Source organism: Solanum pennellii, chromosome 8 (assembly GCF_001406875.1).
Source record: "Solanum pennellii chromosome 8, SPENNV200".
NCBI classification, from domain to species: domain Eukaryota; kingdom Viridiplantae; phylum Streptophyta; class Magnoliopsida; order Solanales; family Solanaceae; genus Solanum; species Solanum pennellii.
This window is the reverse complement of record NC_028644.1, coordinates 54,209,958-54,220,742: the sequence shown is the minus strand read 5'-3', so window position 1 is coordinate 54,220,742 and position 10,785 is coordinate 54,209,958. Positions and strand designations below refer to the sequence as shown.

The 10,785-nt window shown below is 39.6% G+C and overlaps 1 long non-coding RNA gene and 1 pseudogene across 1 annotated transcript; one reads left to right on the top strand and one right to left on the bottom strand.

Annotated features, from left to right (window-relative positions):
• Window positions 1-3,578: 3,578 nt before the first annotated feature.
• LOC107027239 lies at window positions 3,579-6,131 on the bottom strand. The gene is made up of 2 exons (XR_001457742.2): window positions 5,392-6,131; window positions 3,579-5,295 (listed from the first exon to the last, which is right to left on the bottom strand). It is a non-coding gene; the product is annotated as an uncharacterized LOC107027239 (long non-coding RNA).
• A 97-nt stretch (window positions 6,132-6,228) lies between these two features.
• Window positions 6,229-10,126, top strand: LOC107027705 (annotated as a pseudogene).
• The last annotated feature ends 659 nt before the right edge of the window (window positions 10,127-10,785 follow it).

The following is a 10,785-nucleotide window of genomic DNA, read 5'->3' as shown; positions in this document are numbered from 1 at the left end:
TCCTTCTCAGTCATTTCAGGGTGAGTGTTGTCGGGACCACTACTAGCTGTTCCTCGCTCATAGGCGGGGTATTTTCCGCCCGTCAGGTTGCTATGGACTATCAGTTCCTTGTCAAGTAACACACTTTTTAGCTAATAGAGCGGCGGCCTCCAAATCTATCCTTGCCTCTCTCGCTTCTCTTTCCTGCGCTTTCAACTGATGCAGGTCCAACTTCTTTCTCAAGCTTTCTGTCTATGTCTCAACATCCTTCTTTCTTTTCATCTGTGATGCTAGATCCTCATCCAACGTAGCAACTGCAGCTTTGTAAATTGTGGTGGCCATGTCGACCTTGAGCCCTTCTTCCTTGGCTTCTTGAATTTTCCGAATGATTTGTTCGATCTTTCTCTGTAGCTCTTCTTCAGTGAGTTCCACCTGGGTGTTCTTACCTTTTCTAAGACGGTAGAACAACGTTTTAGGATTTGTAGTATAGGAAGAGGTCTTTTGAGTGAGAAACTTAAGACTTGAAATTTTGGTCGGACATTTTGTAACAGTGGCTTTTGTATATTTTGGAAATTTCTGGACAGGAGTGAGTTTATGATATCCTCATTCAGAGCAACATAACACATAAGCAGTTAAACACACATATGTCACGTCCTAATCATGAATGTGACTATTTTGTGCCAAGGGTAGGCCTAGCGATCTGATGGATGTATTGCGCCATTTAAACAAATAGTTGTATCCCCAAAATAAATTTCACTAAATATCATAGCGTTCATTACATAATTTAATCAAACGGGGTACATTTAGGGAGGGGGATGTAATGCGAAAACATATAAAAACAATCCCACGCAGGGGAGTCAAAAGGTTGATGGTTCAGCTCCACTTCTGGCCTTCTCTACTTTTTCGCAGATAATGCACTTGCTGGTGAACACGTATGGTTCAACGAACACAACTTTGGAAGATGTCGGTACAACTCATAAAGTGTTCATCTGCTCGTCCAGAATCGTGTCCAAATGCATTAGACAAGCCTTTGTGTCGGCTAGCTCCTGTGACGTCACAGCCAAAATCCTCTGACTTTCTAACTCTCGAAGTTGGTACTCTCTCTCCCTTTGTTGAAATTCCTGCTCTCTCTTCTGAAACTCTTGCTCCCTTCGGTCCCATTCTTGCTGAAAATGGTATGCATGGATCTGAAGCCTTGTCTGTACGTCTTCAACTTTTTGACCCATGCGTGGTATCGGACTCACTACACCATGCAGATCATTTTGCAACCATGTCTTGAATTCGTCGACATACCCAGCTTCATATCTGTTCTCGATCATATCCCACTTCATGTTGACACGCCCGGCCCACTCCTGGAGGATGATCTTAGCGAAAGGTATTTTTCCATTCTCGTTGTAATCGACAATAAAAGAGCTAGCATCTCCTTGGACGGGTATGACTTGTATTCTACCAAATTGTCGCATCACTCTCGTAGGGTTGTAGGGACACAATCATCTGATGCCAGGAAGGACTAAAATGGAAGTTTGGCCCCTTGTGCTGCTATCCTCTCGGACTTGAAGCTTGGCAACATCCACTGTATGTCCCCTTCTTTCAGATCATAAAACACCTTTGCCCACGCATCCGAGGTGGTATGAATTGGAAATCTACGAACACTTAGGTAGAATTTGTAATTATCAAGAGGACTCGTTTGACACGGTTTGGCCAACTCCTGTGGCTGGGCGTCGTCCCTTTTACATAGATGTTCAGTCAACCATCATTGAAGTAGAATGTTGCAACCTTGAAAAAATGGGAACCCATTTTTACACAGACTTAAGGATCGATAAATGTCGGCCAAAATGACTGGGGCAAAACAGCAGTACTTCTTTTCTTCTAGTTTTCTACCAATTCCTCTGAACATGGCGTTCACTACCATCACTACCCGGGTGTCGATTTCCTTTCCTTCATTTTTAGGGAACACCATAGTTCCTACAAGGCATGCGAAGAAAGCAATAGCCTGAGTTTGCCTCCAGGTACTGTGATCGTGGAATTCATTCAGGAATAGTCTGAAATAGCTCTCATGCCCCTATCTCTCGAAAAATCTCATTAGTGGTATGTCGTGGGTCTCTAACCAGTTTGCATTCACTAGCAACAATATGTCCTTCAATTCATTACTAGTTGGTCTATCTGGAAGAAGGATGTGATGATTCGGACATTTTTTTCCTTTTGCCACATGTCCCAATTGAGTCTAGACAATCCTTAATTTCCTCTAGCGTGGACGTTATTTCGACATCTCCAAATCGAAAGAACATCTTCTCGTCGTCCCAGAATCGAGTGATAACCTCGATAAACGTGGGTCATACCTTGAAGTTCATTATTGAAGGTAAGTGACCCAAGTAAATCGAGATTTCTCTCTTTTGACAATCTTTGAGGTTGTCCCACCATACTCGGAGAATGTCAGCGTCTTGGTGACCATGTTGAAATGGATGAATTCACTCGACATCTACAAAAACATACAACTAGTTAATTGCCACCCCCACGATTCAACAAATATTTTAAGCACGCAATACATCCTTCAGATTTGTCACACAAATATGATCTTCCTATCGAGTCGTGGGATCTTTGGACTCAGAGCGGTCTTTCTAATGGGCCCAACACTCCTTGGGTGTTGGGTCGTCTTAGGCTAATGCGCTATTTCGGGATTGAATTTCGTTCTATCTTAGTTTGACTAAGGGTGGGTTGTATTTGGAGTGGAAAGGGTAACCCAAGCGGACTACTTGGGCTGGACAATTAACGATCGTTGACTATCAAGTAGCCAACTACACTCGTCAGGGTGTCCCGAGAAAATTTGGTTAACGAACGACTGCGAACCCGCATAATCGTCCTTTAGTGAAAATGAAATAAATGTAGTTTGACAGAATTATGATATGCCATGAATGCAAGGACAATTTATGAAAATTTAAACATATTCGGCACAAATAATATTTTAACAATTAAAAACAATTAGTCAAACAGTCAAATCTTATGGTTAGAACTAAATTAGTCCCTAGCGGAGTCGCCATTTCTGTTTTGTTTTAAAAAAATTATTTTTTGGTTAAAAATAGTGAAAAAATTACTAAGTTTTGGAAAATCAATTAATCTTATGATTTAAGAAAAATTGACTTCCAAATTTCGGAGTCGCCACTTGATTTTTGATAAAATCAAGAAAAATTTTCGAAATTTCAAAAGATTTAAAAACAGATAAAAATCGATTGAAAAAGGTTCGATGTTCAAATGTACATCCCGAGAAGGTGTTAGGCCCTCGGGATGCCCGCTAACTTGCGGTTGACCGGCGATTTGACTAAATGACTTTTAAAATAAATTATAAATTTTAACTAAGTAAAGAGAAATTTTGTTTTAATATATATTCCATTTTTTATTTTTTCTAAAGGAAAATATTTAGAGGAAGTTCACTTAAGGGAAATAACCTAAATGTTGACAAAAAGCCAATAAAATAAAATAAGTGAAATAGTAGTAAAATTTATAATTAAATAAATAGTAAAAAAATGACTGTCTTTAGGAGATCAATAAAATTCCACCAAATATTAGTTATTTCAAACAATAAATAAATAAAGAAGGGAGAGAAGAGAACATTTGAATTTGGGCTAAATACCCAAATTCATTAAATTTGGGCTTTGGCCCACCTGTCTTATAAAAATTTTCAAAATATGGGCTTGGGCCCCCTTAACAAATTAAAACCTGCAAAATAATATTGGTCTTTGGGCCTATTAAAAAATTAATGCTGAAAGGGCCTTGGCCCATTTTCTTGAAAAAAGAACTAGGGTATACAAATGATGTATACTGTTGTGTACGGTGTATATCCAGTTCCATTTTTGACCTTTTGAGCCCTGTAATTTGTTTGAATATGAATTCTCGCGATTCCACCTGTATTTTCCATATTATTTCGGTGTATTTGTACCTGTACAATTTTTATACTGTTTTAACATTTGTATATCGCTGCCCAAATGATGTATACCAATGTATACGGGCTATATCCTATGCACGTATTCATTCACTATTCCTGTATTTTACTTGAAATCAGCGTCCCTGTACGTTAAACCTGCAATTTGCATTTTTACACCTATTTGGTATAGCGTATCCGTATATCAGTGTATACGGATGATATATCAGCCTGTTTTTCAACTTTCGAAAGTTGAAAGTTCCTTTTTCAGCAGCATATTTTCACTGCTAGCAATCCAGATTTCAAATTTTTCCTCCTGTGCCTATTTCAACCTGTATATCGGTGTATAAAATTTGTATATAGCTGGTAGACAGCTTCTCAGCATCTGCAAATTTAAAATTTTCAGCACTCCATCTGCTGGTTTTGATACCTGTACACCAATTATGAGGGGGGCTACGACTTGAAGAAGATGTTTTGAGACTTTATGTCTCAATGAGGAAGTGCAACAAGATGGATTAAAGTCCATGAGGACTCGAGGAGAATTTCCGATGCAATAAAACAAACAAAAGGAGAATTAGCACCTTAATCAAATGACTAGAACAAATCAAAAATAGAAGATGTGAGCTACTTAGAGATATGAGCTAGAAAAGGGATACGAAATCTCAATATATATCCTATATGAAAGCAAAACAGGGGACTATGGAGCACTAAACAAATGTTCAAAAGAATAAAGCTAAGCCATCATCCATCAAGATTATTAGTGATAATTTAAGGCTATATAAACCATTTCAAACCCAAAGAAAACCATGTGACAGTGAGCAGCAAATAGACTGCAGATCAAACACAGAGGGGCATTGATCCCTTTCCATCGTTCTAGCCACTGAACACATATAAAGGGCTTATACGCGGAAACCAATCGATTACCAAAATCACGATAAAGAGAAGGCTTAGCAGTAGGACAAAGAGTAAAACCCTCCTCCAAGATAGCCACAACTCGAACATGTAAATGCTTCTACCCCCAAAACGACAACTAAGAATACGATAAAGAAAGATCACCGACATATATTCGAAATTAAAAAAAACTCGATTAGGAGAGGTTCAAGCAAAGAAGGGCTACAGATACAAGGCTATTAAACTTTACTATAACATTCTTAAGCAAATATAAAGGCTATTCGACAAACAATACGAGAAACTCGTTCGAACTTACACATTCACAAACAAATATGATTGAAGGAACTAGAGTCTCTATAGATCAAAACAAACATTATACTACCTACAAGCTCGTCCAGGCCTAAGCGAACAGCTCGAGCGAAGTGAACAACATGAATAAACTTAAGACGAGATGATCGAAACAAGAGAAGACTATACTTCAAACATACACCTCCATTCCAGCTTCATAACTGGCAACAACCATACATATCACTAAAGCACCAGAAGAAACCATTTCAAAACAGACAAAAAAAAACGTGAAAATCGTACAAAGCAGGAGGGGTTACCTGTTTTAGAGCAGCCAACTGGAACAACAAATAACGCTGAGGTCTTCCACCACAACACTCAAACTCGAAAGGCGATATAGAACTCCCTGTAGGTAGCGATAGGATAGTGACGAACATCTCTATGCTTTCAAGAAAATATCTCAAAATACTTATATATAGCGATATGGCTGGAAACTTGTAGCGATATTCCTCTGTAACACCTTTCTCTTTACTCCCTTTTTATCTACATTTTCTTTCTTTCCCTGTTTCTTTCCTCTTTTTTCTATCTGTTTCAACTGAAGGGAGAGCATTCTTTTTATAGGGGGTTGGCAGAAGAAGAAACGAAGAAGGAAAAAGAAAAAAAAACGAGGGCAAAGCCGTATTAGCAACCCCAAGTTTGAATTCATACCCTCAAATCTTATCCAATTACTGCGAACAATCCCGCGATTCACAACTTTTCAACAGAATAGAGAGAGGTAGAGGGTTGGATCGTCTCTTGCGTCTTTGTCGAGCGACGTGTCATCATCTCCAAACGAGCAAGGACGGGCAAGGACGATTTTTGCAGGACCACAGCTGGAAAAACGTACGAGGCTGAAAGGAGGGAAAGAGCCGTTGAGGAGGGACTGCTCACGCGCCTAAAGAATGAGGGAAATACGTAGGGAAAGGGATCAAACACGCGCGAATAGGAGGGAGGGTGAGGATCGTCCAGCGCTACTGCTGGAGATCTTTGGCGAAGAGGAAGAAGGGGAAATTGGGTCGGGGTCGGGTCGAAGGGAAAGAGGGGAAAAGGGAATTGGGTTGGGAATTAAATTTGGTGGGTCGCGTAGGAAGAATGGGCTGGGAGAAGAGGAAATAAAAATGGGCTTAGAAGGGAATGTAATTGGGCCTGGGGCGGCTGATGGGTTGTTTTAGGGAAATTGGGATGGGCTGCTGGAATTAAAAATAGGCTAGGAAGGAAGGATGGGTAATGGGCCCAAAGTTGAGTTAAGTTGGAAGATGGGTTAAATTTAATAAATAGCCAAATTGAGTTAATATAGTAAATTCGGCTAAACCTTAAATAAACGAATTAGTATTAATTAATCAGCGAGCTTCTTTATTTGTAATATAATTATTTTAATTGTAAAATAGTGATTCAAAGTATAACCATATTTAAACTAAATTAGTTTAATAAAATGCTTTACCAAAATTAAAATATTTTGAGAAATAATCATAAAATATACCAATTATATACACAATCATGTAAAATATATATGTTATCTAAAAATTATAAGAAAATGGCAAAAATATCGAAAATAACGCGAAATTCATACATTATTATTATTTTTTTTTCTCGCAAAATTTATAATACTAATTATTTTAAATTGTCTGGAAAAAATTTCTGAAGTCCGAGAACTAATTTATACTGAGGAGGATCGAAATTGGGTGTCAACAGTATGGTGGCTGATTTCATTATTTACGGATTCTCAAATTTGGGTATTTGTTTTTCTCCAAATAATACTTTAGTTGTTTGTGAAATATCTTGTATTCCTTGAAACTAATTAATACATGTACCTGCACAAGTGAAGGTATAGTTAGTGAAAAAATCTATCAACTTATTCCCCTCTTTTTATGCATGAGCTATTTCCACATGCTAATTGTTCATCATCTTTTGAATAGCCCTCATATTCACAAAATGTACCTTCGATATACCATTTAGGATCTTCATAGTTAATGAATCAGATTCCAGGAGCTTGTATGGACTAAAGCAAGCACCAAGGCAGTGGTACAAGAAGTTTGACTCCTTCATGACCAAGAATGGATTCTGCAAAGCTGAAAAGGATCCTTGTTGTTACTTCAAGAAATACACTGATTCATATGTATTTCTACTCTTGTATGTGGATGACATGTTGATTGCAGGATCTAGTATGAGGGAGATTAACAATCTGAAGACAAGGTTGTCTGTAGCGTTTGAGATGAAAGATTTGGGTCCAGTAAAACAGATTTTGGGGATGAAGATTTCTCGGGATAGATCTGCTGGCACTTTAAATATATCTCAGGAGTTGTACATTGAGAAGGTGCTGAGCAGATTCAGGGTTAATGATGCTAAACCCAGGACTACTCCATTGGCAAATCACTTTAAATTGTCAAAGGAGCAGTCACCCAAGACTGCCGAGGAGCGTGATCACATGGCACTTGTTCCATATGCTTCAGCAGTTGGTAGTTTGATGTATGCTATGGTCTGCACTAGACCTGATATTGCACATGCAGTGGGAGTTGTTAGAAGGTACATGGCGAACCCTGGGAAAGAGCATTGGGAAGCTGTGAAGTTGCTTTTGAGATATCTGAGAGGTACATCCAATACTTCACTTTGTTTTGGCAAAGGCAAGGTGACTCTACAGGGTTTTGTGGATGCTGATCTTGGTGGGGATGTTGACTCGAGCAAGAGTACATCCGGGTACATTTACACCATAGGTGGAACAGCAGTGAGTTGGATGTCCAGGCTTCAGAAGTGTGTTTCTCTTTCATCTACTGAAGCTGAGTATGTGGCAATAGCTGAAGATGGGAAAGAGATGATATGGCTGGCAGATTATCTTGAGGAATTGGGCAAGAAGTAGAGAGAGAAGATTCTTTACTCAGATAGCCAGAGTGCCATACAGTTGGTGAAAAATCCAGTCTATCATTCGAAGACAAATCACATAAGAAGGCGATATTATTTCACTCGTAGGGCAGTGGAGGATGGTGATATGTGCTTATAGAAGATAGAGGGTGCAAAGAACCCGACAGACATGTTGACGAAATATGTTGATGTTGGGAAACTGAGGTTATGTAAAACCTCGGTTGGTCTTCTGTAGTTGTTGCTACAGATGTTGCGATGCGGTAAAGATGTTGATTATGAAGAGATTTTTTTTGAGAATGTATTTTTTGGATGACTGAGTCAGTCTCCAAGTGGAGAATTGTTAGGTAGTGGATCCTGATTAATTTTAGGCTTTCCTATTTATTCTCTATTTTAGGCTTTCCTATTTATTCTCTATAACCAAAAATACTCTGATTTATTAATATAAATATACCTCACCGCCGTGAGTAATTACTAACGGGGTGTTATCATGAAATATTGGGTTTTCTCTTTCTCTCTCTAGATCTCTCATCTCTTTCTCTTGAAAGTTCTTGTGTTCTTCATTCATCTAGTGTGTATGCGTGAATTCGATCCTAACAGTGTTTGTAGTAGGTGTTAAGGCAGATTATACATGTGTTTGATCTATTCATCAGTTATTTGTTGTTTGTCAACTAAATCAAACCATGTCCTTTTGCATAGCAAGTCTCAAGATGGACATGAGATTTTAGTAGATATGGAAAGAGTTGAGCTTTACTACTCTGTGTGTTGTAATGAGGTTTACAAATGATCCTGGTTTTTATAAGGTTGTGATGCATACACATATCAAGGGGTTTTCAAGAAGTGAAAACGGGGTTGGGGAGAAAGACATGAGATTGTGTAAGAGGAGAAGGTTTAGTTTTGGGATGGATTTATATTCAAAGAATATGAAGAGATTGTTCATTTGGAAATCAAAATCGTGTTCCCAATTGGGATTAAGAGGTTTGAAAATTTTGGGCATTACTTGTTTTGTGAATTTAGTGTTGCAAGTGTTGCTTCATTCACCCCCTTTGACAAATTACTTCCTTAATGATAGACATATCAAGAAATTTGCTGAAGGATGTCCTCAGATCGATTGTGTCTGCATTGTGATATTGATCTCATGTTTTAGCTGTATTTTCTGGTGATTTGTACCCTTATAGTCCAACTCAGTTTCTTTACAGGTTTATGACAATTAGTTGGATTTATCTTCTATGATTGAACACAAGTAGGTGATATCTGTCTTTGCCGCTGAAATTATTGATACTAGATACTTGAATTATAACCGGATCTGCAAAAATGTAAAAGATGGTTAATCCCCACAAATTCACAACCTTGATTTTAGTTAATAGTAGAGTTATCTTATCAATCATAAGTGTAATTGTGAAACCAATATTTGATGCATCTCCTCTGAAACCGGGCAATATGCAAGTGTACAATTCTCTTATAATGCTAAGTAAAAATATATATAATGTATTAAGATATCATCATCGGATGCTTAGATCAGATGGTTAGATGTGGAAATTGTTAATGTTGGTAAGAGACTTGACATATTTAAGACCTATGTAGTGATTGTTTTTATTGAATTGTTGTGTACATTTGTAGTTGGTGGCAGCATTCAGAAAATCATGCTACCGACAAGCATCAGGATGCTCATGAGTTCTTCATTTTAATGCTCGACATGATCCATGACAAAGAGGGGAAAGCAAGTCTGGCAATGAATAGTATATTTTGATGAGAATGGCTCTTATACCACTATATGTAGGACATCTTCTAGGTTCTGTTGCTTAGATATTCGCTCATCTCTTTGTTTCTGAAGTACAACAAAATGAAAAAATAGAGTACAAATCTTGTTTCCATAAATGCTCGATTTTCGATTTCAAAATTATGGAATATACTTTCATTTGGGATAAATTTTATTATAAAGATAAAGGGTGATTGATAATTACTTCATTCTTATTCCCTTTTATTGTAAATATATTGGAGAGACAACTTATATCAAGGTAATAATCACAATATTTGATAATTACTTTTCCAAACTCTACTTCTCTTCTTGCTTCTTTTTTTCATGTACATTTTTCTAACTTTGGTTCTTTTTTTAAGGCGGACAGGAAGGCCTTGGGGCATGGTGGTGGGGTGCGGTCTTAAGGCACGACAGTGCATCGAGGTGGGGGTGGGGGCCTGGGGTTGTGGTTATGCCTCGAGGTATGGAGTGGGGGCCTCTGGGCACGATTGTACCTGGAGGCACGGGGTGGGGGGTCCTTAGGGCACTATGGTGCTCGAGGTAGGGGGTTATGGGGAGCCATGGGGCACGATGGTGAAATCGAGGTGGGGGCCGAGGCATGATGATGCCTCGAGACAGAGGAGGGTGGGTGCATTAGGCACGATGATACATCGAGGCGGAGGAGAGGGGGGAGAAGAGAGGTGACCTTTGGGTACGAGGTGCCTCGAGTGGGGGGTGGAGCCTCGAGGCACTAGCCTCGAGGAAGGGTAGGGAGCCTTAGGGCGCGACGATGCCTCAAGGCGGGGTCAGGGAGGGGCTCGGGCACGATGGTGCCTTGAGGCGAGGGGTGCGGGTGGTGGCCTCGGGGTAAGACAGTGTCTCGAGGTGGGGTGTGGGAGGAGCCTCGGGGCACGACGGTGCCTCGAGGTCGTGGGTGAGGGGCCTCGGGGAACAATTGTGCCTCGAAAGAGGTGGGGGCCCAAGGCATAACGGTGCCTCGAGGCGGGGGCTGGAACCTCAGGGCACAACGGTGACTCTAGGCGGGGGGTGGGGGCTCTAGGCACGATGTTGCCTCGATGCGGGG